Source organism: Gigantopelta aegis, chromosome 11 (assembly GCF_016097555.1).
Source record: "Gigantopelta aegis isolate Gae_Host chromosome 11, Gae_host_genome, whole genome shotgun sequence".
Lineage (NCBI taxonomy): Eukaryota > Metazoa > Mollusca > Gastropoda > Neomphalida > Peltospiridae > Gigantopelta > Gigantopelta aegis.
The window spans coordinates 7477724-7489022 of record NC_054709.1 but is presented as its reverse complement, the minus strand read 5'-3'; positions in this window follow the sequence as shown (position 1 = coordinate 7489022).

The following is an 11299-nucleotide window of genomic DNA, read 5'->3' as shown; positions in this document are numbered from 1 at the left end:
AGGGGTGGCAACATTGTCATTGGTTTCCTTGTGGGTGGTGAATACAGTACATATTCCTCACCGTGGTGCAGGGGTATCAACATTCTCATGGGTTTCCTTGTGGGTGTTGAATACAGCACATATTCCTCACCGTGGTGCAGGGGTGGTAACATTGTCATTGGTTTCCTTGTGGGTGTTGAATACAATACATATTCCTCACCGTGGTGCAGGGGTGGCAACATTGTCATCGGTTTCCTTGTGGGTGGTGAATACAGTACATATTCCTCACCGTGGTGCAGGGGTATCAACATTCTCATGGGTTTCCTTGTGGGTGTTGAATACAATACATATTCCTCACCGTGGTGCAGGGGTGGCAACATTGTCATGGGTTTCCTTGTGGGTGTTGAATACGTACATATTCCTCACCGTGGTGCAGGGGTGGTAACATTGTCATGGGTTTCCTTGTGTGTGGTGTATACAGCACATATTCGGCATGTCTTGGATATTTCATACCGAGTTCTATAAACATCTGTTATAATATTTTCAAATATTTTTCGTTTTTGTTTTTGTTTCGGTTTTTGTTGATGATTCGGGGACGGGACGTAGCCCAGTGGTAAAGAGTTCGCTTGATGCGCGGTCGGTCTGGGATCGATCCCCGTCGGTGGGCCCATTGAGCTATTGCTCATTCCAGCTAGTACACTACGGCTGGTATATCAAAGGTAGTGGTATGTTACATCCTGTCTGTGGGGAAGTGCGTATAAAAGATCCCTTGCTGCATTACAAAAAAATTGACACGGGTTTTCTCTGATGACTACTTGTCATAATTACCAAATGTTTGACATCCAATAGCCGTTGATTAATTAATCAATGTGCTCTAGTTGTGTCATTAAACAACATGTTTTGTTGATAATTCGGTGCAATATTGGTTTGTTTACTACAGCTCCATCCATTGTTTTCATAGTTTGACCATTGCGTTTATTTTTGTCTTTTTGAAAGTGTTATTATATTTTTATTTTTGGTATTTAAAGTCAATATGCTTCATTTTGTCTTTCATTATTTATTATTAATAATTTTGGAATTTTAAATTGATCTTTATCACATAACTTTGTTTGCCAATACCAACAGCCGATGTGTATTTTATGCTGGGATGTCGTTAAACAAAAAGAAAGAAATGTTTTATTTAACGACGCACTCAACACATTTTATTTACGGTTATATGGCATCGGACATATAGTTAAGGACCACAAATATATTGAGAGAGGAAACCCGTTGTCGCCACTTCATGGGCTACTCTTTTCGATTAGCAGCAAGGGATCTTATATATGCACCATCCCACAGACAAGATAGTACATACCACGGCCTTTGTTACACCAGTCGAGGAGCACTGGCTGGAACGAAAAATAGCCCAATGGGCCCACCGACGGGGAACGATCCCAGACCGACTGCGCATCAAGCGAGCGCTTTACCACTGGGCTACGTCCCGCCCCTGTCGTTAAACATTTATTTACTCTTCTTTCTCTTATTTATTTACTCTTCTTTATCTTATTTAGTTACTCTTCTTTCTCTTATTTATTTACTCTTCTTTCTCTTATTTACTTACTCTTCTTTCTCTTATTTATTTACTCTTCTTTCTCTTATTTACTTACTCTTCTTTCTCTTATTTATTTTACGACAGACGTAGCAGTGGAAATATATCATTCTTTCACACTCTGCCAAATGCACCAGCTGTTCTTTTTGTAGAGCAATTATCTGTTTTACTAAGTACACGTGTCGTGAATTATGAACGTATCATCTTTTATATCAACTCCTTCCGGGTTTCGAGGCAGTGGCATTCGGGCATATGAGTCTGTTGGAATATAATATGGGGTGCGGTATGGCTTAGTCGGTAGAGCACTCGCCTCAGATTTGGGGATCATTGGATCGAACCTCCTCGGTGGACCCATTTCTGCTTTGGAGATGGGGTTTTTGTTGTTTTATTTTATTTATTTATTTTTGTTTTTATTTTTTTTTGGTTGGGGGTTTTGTGGTTTGTTTGTTGTTTTTTTGGGGGGTCTACTGTTGTGTATTTGGTTTTTGGTTTTGGTTTTTGGTTTTGTTTGTTGTTTTTGTGGGTTTTTTGTTAATTTGTGGTTTTTTAGTACGTTTTTTCTTCTTCTTGTTTTGTATTCTTTGTTGCCGGGGTGGGGGTGGGGTCAGGGGGATAAATGATGTACAGTCTGTGGGAAAGTGCCTATATAAAAATGTCTCGTAGTACATTGTCTCTCATGTCTGTATGTTTGACATCTAGTAACTGGCGATTAATTAATAAAAAATATGATCTAGTATATCAAATATGATCTGTCGTTAAATAAAACAAACTTTTAACTTTTGTTTTGTTTAACGACACCACTAGATATTATTGATTTATTAATCATCAGCTATTGGATGTTAAACATTTGGTAATTTTGATATATGAAACCCGCTACATTAGTAGCAAGGATAGCACATACCACATCCTTTCATATACCAGTCGCGGTGCACTGGTTGCAACGAGAAATATCCCAATGGGGCCCACCAACGGGGTTCGATCCTAAACCGACCGCGCATCAGACGAGCGCTTTACCACTGGACTACGTTCCGCCCCTCCTTCATATTAATATTTAAAATATATTTTGCTGTACAACGCTCTTCTCTCTAAAATGATGACTGGTGTTCTTACATATTGTATTTTTACACATACATTTAAAATAATAATTTGAGTGCAAAATATTGTAAAAACAAAATTAAATTTTTTTAAAAATTAACAAATTAACAAAAATTAAAAAAACGAGAAATAAAAAGCCCGGACTAGACTTCCATTGGCTGTACTCGCCCGTGAAACAGTATATACTCATCTTTCGCGAACATGGATACACCAGTTGTTTTAAAAGAAATTTATGAGTTCATGCCATTTCGGTTCAGGTCTGTCATGAGCGAGTCCAGTATATAATTGTCGGACTATTCTTGATGGTGGTGGGAGGAGGTCGCATCCAGCTCTTAGCACCGACACTGTCCTGTTCGTTGCTGTTGTAAGATGCTTTTAACAGAACCCTAGTAATGAGTCCAATTACTTTTTTAAATAGTTTTGTTTGTTTCGAATATCAGTATATGTATATTCAATGTGTTTTGGATGTCCTAATAGTGATATAACATGTGTTTACTAACACAATACTAAAACAATAATAATAAAAAAATATACATACATACGTACATGCATACACAAACACACACACACACACACACACACACAGAGAGAGAGAGAGAGAGAGAGAGAGAGAGAGAGAGAGAGAGAGAGAGAGAGAGAGAGAGAGAGAGAGAAGGAGAGAGAGAGAGAGAGAGAGAGAGAGAGAGAGAGAGAGAGAGAGAGAGAGAGAATGGGGGAGGGAGGATAGAGAGACAGAGAGACTGTCTGTGTGTGTGCATGTGCGCGCGAGTGTATACAAATATATCTATATATCTATGTATGTATGTATGTATGTATGTATGTATGTATGTATATCTATATATTGTATGTATGTCGAGGTTGACTGTTATATACATAGATATTAATGCACTGGCACAGGGGATAATTAAATCCTTTCTGGCCTCACAAATTGTCCCATGCCTTTGCTGGGACTTGAACCTGTGGCACCGATGTGCTCTGAGCTATCGAGGCATCCATAAAAAGGATGCTCTTTAACTCAACCACATGCATGGAGCCTACAATCTACGCGGTCGATCCCGCTTACATGCACGAAACAGTGGGCAGACCTGGCACTGGCTAATATGTATTGATGTATGAATATCTATATATTGTATGTATGTCGAGGTTGACTGTTACATACATAGATATTAACGCACTGGCGCAGGGGATAATTAAATCCTTTCTGGCCTCATGTATGTATGTATGTATGTATGTATTTAAGAATGAATGCATGTATGTATGTATGTGTGTGCGCGTGCGTGCCTATGTGCTTGCGTGCGTGTGTGTGTGTGTATCCTGAATTAAAATGTTACGTCTGTACAATTTTCGGATTATTTTTAATAATGTTTCTAAAGTCCTGCACGCCTGTGTTGCACAGGGAAGACGTCAAAAGATAAACGTCACGTCACAGAGATCGTGCACGTCGTCAATCTCACAGACAGTTCCCCGTCGCCCACGTCGAACAGCCCAGACAATGACCAACGACGTGCACAAACTCACACTGACATCGGCGCGATGACGTGGTCTCGGCACGGAAATATACGAGGTTACGACACACAGCAGAACAGTGTGATCAATTAGAAAAAATTAAACTTTGTTTTGTTTAACGACACCACCAGAGCACATTGATTTATTAACCATCGGCTATTGGAGAGTTAAAGTTTGTTTTGTTTAACAACACCACTAGAACACATTGATTTATTAATCGTCGGCTTTTGATTCTTAAACATTTGGTAATTCTCACATATAGTCATAGAGAGGAAACCCGCTACATTTTTACATTAACAACAAGTAGCAAGGGATTTTTTATATGCACCACACCACAGACAGGGTACCACATATCACTGACTTTGATGTACCATTCGTGGAGTACTGACTGGAACGAAAATAGCCCAATAGGCCCACCGACGGGGATCGATCCTACACTGACCCAGCATCAAGCGATCACTTCACCACTGGGATATGTTCCTCCCAATGTGATCTACTATATATATTGTACAAGGAAAGGAAGGAAGGGAATGTTTTATTTAACGACGCACTCAACACATTTTATTTACGGTTATAGGGCAGATCCAATGGGGGTGACCAGGGACTTGCTGTCTCCCCCTCCCCCTTTAATTAACAATTATTTTTACAATCTTCGCTGTCCCGATCCCCTAAAAAATAATATGCCCATTTATTGGAACAATAATTTAACTCTTTTCATTAAATTTGTCTTTACTAATTTAAAGGGGTTGGTCTTTCGGCCTTTTAAACTTTGTTCCCTTCTTAAAATATTTCCTGTGTCATCCTTGTTGGAGTTTTGTTTCTATAGTTCATCCCATCCTCCTACAAAAAACTTTTTTTGTAAATAATTTCAGTTTAGTTTGACAAAAGGAAAAAACGAAAAGTGTTTTGGAAGTGTGCAATTAAAACAAAATTGTTCATGAATAAATAAAACTGTAATGCATACTATAATAAGAAAAGGACGCTTACAGTGTTATGGCCGCCATTTAGGTTTCATGGAGTGTTGTTGTTTTGATACCAGATAACTCTATTTGATTAATTTTACTATCTATAGAGAGATTACAGGTATCTTTCCATTTGTCCGCGCAAGTAGTCTGCTGTTCGACTGTGATTATTTCATGGCAGACATCTATGAAGTGGCAACTATTTGACTGTAGTTGACAGGGGAGAGCATGTAGTTTGTAAACATGTGTAACTTGTTAACATTGAATACTTGCTTGTGGTAATTCTAGCCCATGCAAAAGTAGTGCTTTTTGTGTAAAATGGGTGTACTCCGGCCAGGTTTAGTGGGTGTGTTTGTTGAAACCAATAACCTGGGAGAAACAGCTGGACAACAGGGGTTGTCCTTTTCAGGGTATGTGTCCCCCAATCAGGCAAAGGTACATACAAACATTCATGGGCCTGGTGATATTAATAAAACAGTTATAGCCACTAAGGCTATATATAAACATACAGTGTAATTAGTTGTGGTCTGTGGCCAGAATAACATGAAAATAATCAGAGTTATCTCACATAGACTATACCAACACTTTTTCGTAGAAGGATGGGACGGGCTATAAAAGATTTATTTCTCTGTGTCGTATGGGACATTTGGCGCTCGCTTTTTTCTGCTTTTTTAAACAATTATTTTGCTATTTTCATTGTCCCAACCTCTTAAAAAATAATGTGTCCGTTTTTGGAACAATTTTACTATTTTTATTGAAGTTCCCTTCGCTAATTTAGGGACGTGGTCCTTCTGCCCTTTTGTCCTCGACAAACCAGTTCGTGGGTCTGCCCTTGTCGGTCGTCGCTATATATACATTACTTTTGGTTGAATTCTACAGCTTTATCTGAGAAAATTCCATTGTGTAGGACATTTGGTACGCGCCAGTCTTTTAATAATGATTAGGGGGTAGGCAGACGAGACGTAGCCCAGTGGTAAAGTGCATGCCTGATGCGTGGTCAGTCTAGGATCGATCCCTGTCGGTGGGCCCATTGGATTATTTCTTGTTCCAGCCAGTGTACCACGACTGGTATATCAAAGGCCGTCGTATGTGGCATGGTGCATTTAAAATAGTTCTTGCTACTAATGGAATCATGTAGCGGCTTTCCTCTCTATGATTGTGCAAAAATTATCCAATATTTTTGACATCCAATAACCAATGATTAATAAATCAATGTGTTCTAGTGGTGTTGTTAAAAAAAACTATGATAGGGTTTTATAAGTAAAGAAACTCTCTCTCTCTCTCTCTCTCTCTCTCTCTCTCTCTCTCTCTCTCTCTCTCTCTCTCTCTCTCTCTCTCTCTCTCTCTCTCTCTCTGTCTGTCTGTCTCTCTCTCTCTTTGTCTCTCTCTCTGTCTCTCTCTCTCCTTCCCTCTCCCTCCATTCCCCTCCCTCTCTCTCTCTCTCTCTCTCTCTCTCTCTCTCTCTCTCTCTCTCTCTCTCTCTCTCTCTCTCTCTCTCTCTCTCTCTCTCTCTCTCTCTCTCTCTCTCTCTCTCTCTCTAAATCGGACACTCAAGAAACAAAGTAAAAGTCCGGTTTATGTTCCTCACCGTTATTTATAAAATGTACTTGTCAGAATGCGTGACGACGCAGAAAACTCCAAGTAATCATGCTCTTGGTATGTATTCGTCTCCAGATAAAATTTGAATGTGTCCGTTTGATGAATGACAAATAAATTCTTACGTGATTATTCACTCAGACATAAATTCCACCATAGGCGTATAGAGTCCCGATTTTATTTTATTTCATTTTTTTTAATGTATATATTTATTCATTCATTCAATCATTAATTTTCTTACTTACCTTTTTAAAATCTATTTATTGTTTTGGGTGGGGTTTTTTTTTGTTTTTTTTGTTTTTGGGGGGGGGGGGGTAGGGACAGGGGCAGAAGCAATCTATTAAAATTAGCTCCACTGGTTAATTACTATTACCTGTGGATCTAACTGCACCACGTTGACCTTTCATTCGACCAATCAAAACCTTACTTGCAAAATTATGCCAGTGATTTGAAAAGAATTTGAAAACATTCGGAATTATGCCGAGGGTATACGAAATTATTCGGGTGAATTATTAAGTATGCCGGAAACTAATTCCAATATAAAATTTTAACGTTGAACTTCTCGTTTCAAGACAAAAAAAAAAACGTGATAGAATAGGCATAAAATGTATTTATTCTAGTATACAATACAGAGTTTATTACTGCACACCTCCCCCCCCCCCCCCCCCCCCCCCCCCCCCCCCCCCCCCCCCCCCCCCCCCCCGTTTATTAATGTTGAACGACAATCTAACTGAATTGGAGCTCGGCTACATGAAGCATGGCCGTAACAGCCGTATATAAACTTAATGCAAATGGTTACGATTATTATTTAATCCCATTGCCATAGAAATGAATCAACGTTCTGCCATACAGTGTTAAAATAACTATCATTATCTTAAACACCAGTAATTCAATATGTACTAAGGCCTCAAACTTTATTTTCATTCAATCTAAAAATATCTACCCATAAAATAAATAATATGGCAATATATTTAGGACACTTTTCTTACTTTTAAAGATACTGAACTTCAATTTTTATCTCGAAATTGGACTTGTTTTGTCGAGTGCTTAACTTAATATCTTGAAATGTCAGCATATTATCTCAAGATTTCGACTTATAACGTCAAGCTCTCAAATTGTTATCATGACAATATGCCACTGAAGATACGTACGCATTGACAAAGACATAAGTATAGCATTCGACAATATAATTTTAGATCTCAAGATACTATGTTCAGCCCTCGACATCAATATATTAAGTCGAAATCTCAATATAAGGCCCACTTTCCATTAACATGATCTGCGAGCGGAAACACACATTTTCCTATCTGCAGTTTGGTAATCTGGCGTCATGAAAGTACTTTTAAGCCACAAGTAAACATCGATCGACTTTGTGGGGGTTTTTTTTTTCTGCGCTCGACTTATTATCTTGAGTTCTCAACTTCTACATCAGTACTGTACTGTAAAGAGAATGGCAAAAGAAAAAAAACATAATATGTTGAGGGCTTGACATAATACATTGATAGTTTGAGATAATTAGTTGAGAGCCCCATGGGATCTTTTATAAGCACCTTCCCACAGACAGAAAAACAAAAACCAGGGCCTTTGACCGGTTGTGGTGCACTGGTTAGAATAAGAGAAAAAAAATCAGTTGAATGGATTCACCAAGGTGATTCGATCCTGCAACGCAAGCACCTCAGGCGAGCTCTCAACCGAAGCCAGCCAAAAAGAGAATTGCAAAAGATAAAGATATATTTGATGATGAGAGTTAAAATGATGAGCGCTCCACATAATGAATCAATAGTTTCCAGTAGTAGCAAGGGGTCTTTTATATGCACGTTGATGGGTTTTTGATATACCAGTCATTGGACACTAGTTGGGACGGGAAAACATATTCACAAAATCATTCACTGAGGAGATTCGTTTCTGTAACCAATGAACCTCAGGTGACCACTCTACCGACGTCTACCTGCCTCGGTGTCGTCGTGGTTAGGCCATCGGTCTACAGGCTGATGGGTACTTGGTTCGGATCCCAGTCGAGGCATGGGATTTTTAATCCAGATACCGACTCAATGGGTAGGTGTAAACCACTTGCACCGACCAGTGATCCATAACTGGTTCAACAAAGGCCATGGTTTGTGCTATCCTGCCTGTGGGAAGCGCAAATAAAAGATCCCTTGCTGCTAATCGGAAAGAGTAGCCCATGTAGTGGCGACAGCGGGTTTCCTCTCAAAATCTGTGTGGTCTTTAACAATATGTCTGACGTCATGTAACCGTAAATAAAATGTGTTGAGTGCGTCGTTAAATAAAATATTTCTTTCTTTCTTTCTACCGACGTCTAGATCCCGCTCCCTTGAACCCCAGGTGAGCACTCTACCGACGTCTAGATCCAGTCCCTTGAACCTCAGGTGAACACTCTACCGACGTCTAGATCCCGCTCCTTTGAACCTCGGGTGAACACTCTACCGACGTCTAGATCCCGCTCCCTTGAACCTCAGGTGAGCACTCTATCGACGTCTAGATCCAGTCCCTTGAACCTCAGGTGAACACTCTACCGACGTCTAGATCCCGCTCCCTTGAACCTCGGGTGAACACTCTACCGACGTCTAGATCCCGCTCCCTTGAACCTCAGGTGAGCACTCTACCGACGTCTAGATCCCGTCCCTTGAACCTCAGGTGAGCACTCTACCGACGTCTAGATCCCGCTCCCTTGAACCTCAGGTGAACACTACCGACGTCTAGATCCCGCTCTCTTGAACCTCTGGTGAACACTCTACCGACGTCTAGATCCCGCTCCCTTGAACCTCGGGTGAACACTCTACCGACGTCTAGATCCCGCTCCCTTGAACCTCGGGTGAACACTCTACCGACGTCTAGATCCCGCTCCCTTGAACCTCAGGTGAACACTCTACCGACGTCTAGATCCCGCTCCCTTGAACCTCTGGTGAACACTCTACCGACGTCTAGATCCCGCTCCCTTGAACCTCTGGTGAACACTCTACCGACGTCTAGATCCCGCTCCCTTGAACCTCGGGTGAGCACTCTACCGACGTCTAGATCCCGCTCCCTTGAACCTCGGGTGAACACTCTACCGACGTCTAGATCCAGTCCCTTGAACCTCAGGTGAACACTCTACCGACGTCTAGATCCCGCTCCCTTGAACCTCGGGTGAACACTCTACCGACGTCTAGATCCCGCTCCCTTGAACCTCAGGTGAGCACTCTACCGACGTCTAGATCCAGTCCCTTGAACCTCAGGTGAACACTCTACCGACGTCTAGATCCCGCTCCCTTGAACCTCGGGTGAACACTCTACCGACGTCTAGATCCCGCTCCTTGAACCTCAGGTGAGCACTCTACCAACGTCTAGATCCCGCTCCCTTGAACCTCGGGTGAGCACTGTACCGACGTCTAGATCCCGCTCCCTTGAACCTCTGGTGAACACTCTACCGACGTCTAGATCCCGCTCCCTTGAACCTCGGGTGAGCACTACCGACGTCTAGATCCCGCTCCCTTGAACCTCGGGTGAGCACTGTACCGACGTCTAGATCCCGCTCCCTTGAGCCTCAGGTGAGCACTGTACCGACGTCTAGATCCCGCTCCCTTGAACCTCGGGTGAGCACTCTACCGACGTCTAGATCCCGCTCCCTTGAACCTCGGGTGAGCACTCTACCGACGTCTAGATCCCGCTCCCTTGAACCTCGGGTGAACACTCTACCGACGTCTAGATCCAGTCCCTTGAACCTCAGGTGAACACTCTACCGACGTCTAGATCCCGCTCCCTTGAACCTCGGGTGAACACTCTACCGACGTCTAGATCCCGCTCCCTTGAACCTCAGGTGAGCACTCTACCAACGTCTAGATCCCGCTCCCTTGAACCTCGGGTGAGCACTGTACCGACGTCTAGATCCCGCTCCCTTGAACCTCTGGTGAACACTCTACCGACGTCTAGATCCCGCTCCCTTGAACCTCGGGTGAGCACTACCGACGTCTAGATCCCGCTCCCTTGAACCTCGGGTGAGCACTGTACCGACGTCTAGATCCCGCTCCCTTGAACCTCGGGTGAACACTGTACCGACGTCTAGATCGCGCTCCCTTGAACCTCGGGTGAGCTCTGTACCGACGTCTAGATCCCGCTCCCTTGAACCTCGGGTGAGCACTGTACTGACGTCTAGATCCCGCTCCCTTGAACCTCAGGTGAACACTCTACCGACGTCTAGATCCCGCTCCCTTGAACCTCGGGTGAACACTCTACCGACGTCTAGATCCCGCTCCCTTGAACCTCGGGTGAACACTCTACCGACGTCTAGATCCCGCTCCCTTGAACCTCGGGTGAACACTCTACCGACGTCTAGATCCCGCTCCCTTGAACCTCAGGTGAGCACTCTACCGACGTCTAGATCCCGTCCCTTGAACCTCAGGTGAGCACTCTACCGACGTCTAGATCCCGCTCCCTTGAACCTCAGGTGAACACTACCGACGTCTAGATCCCGCTCCCTTGAACCTCTGGTGAACACTCTACCGACGTCTAGATCCCGCTCCCTTGAACCTCGGGTGAACACTCTACCGACGTCTAGATCCCGCTCCCTTGAACC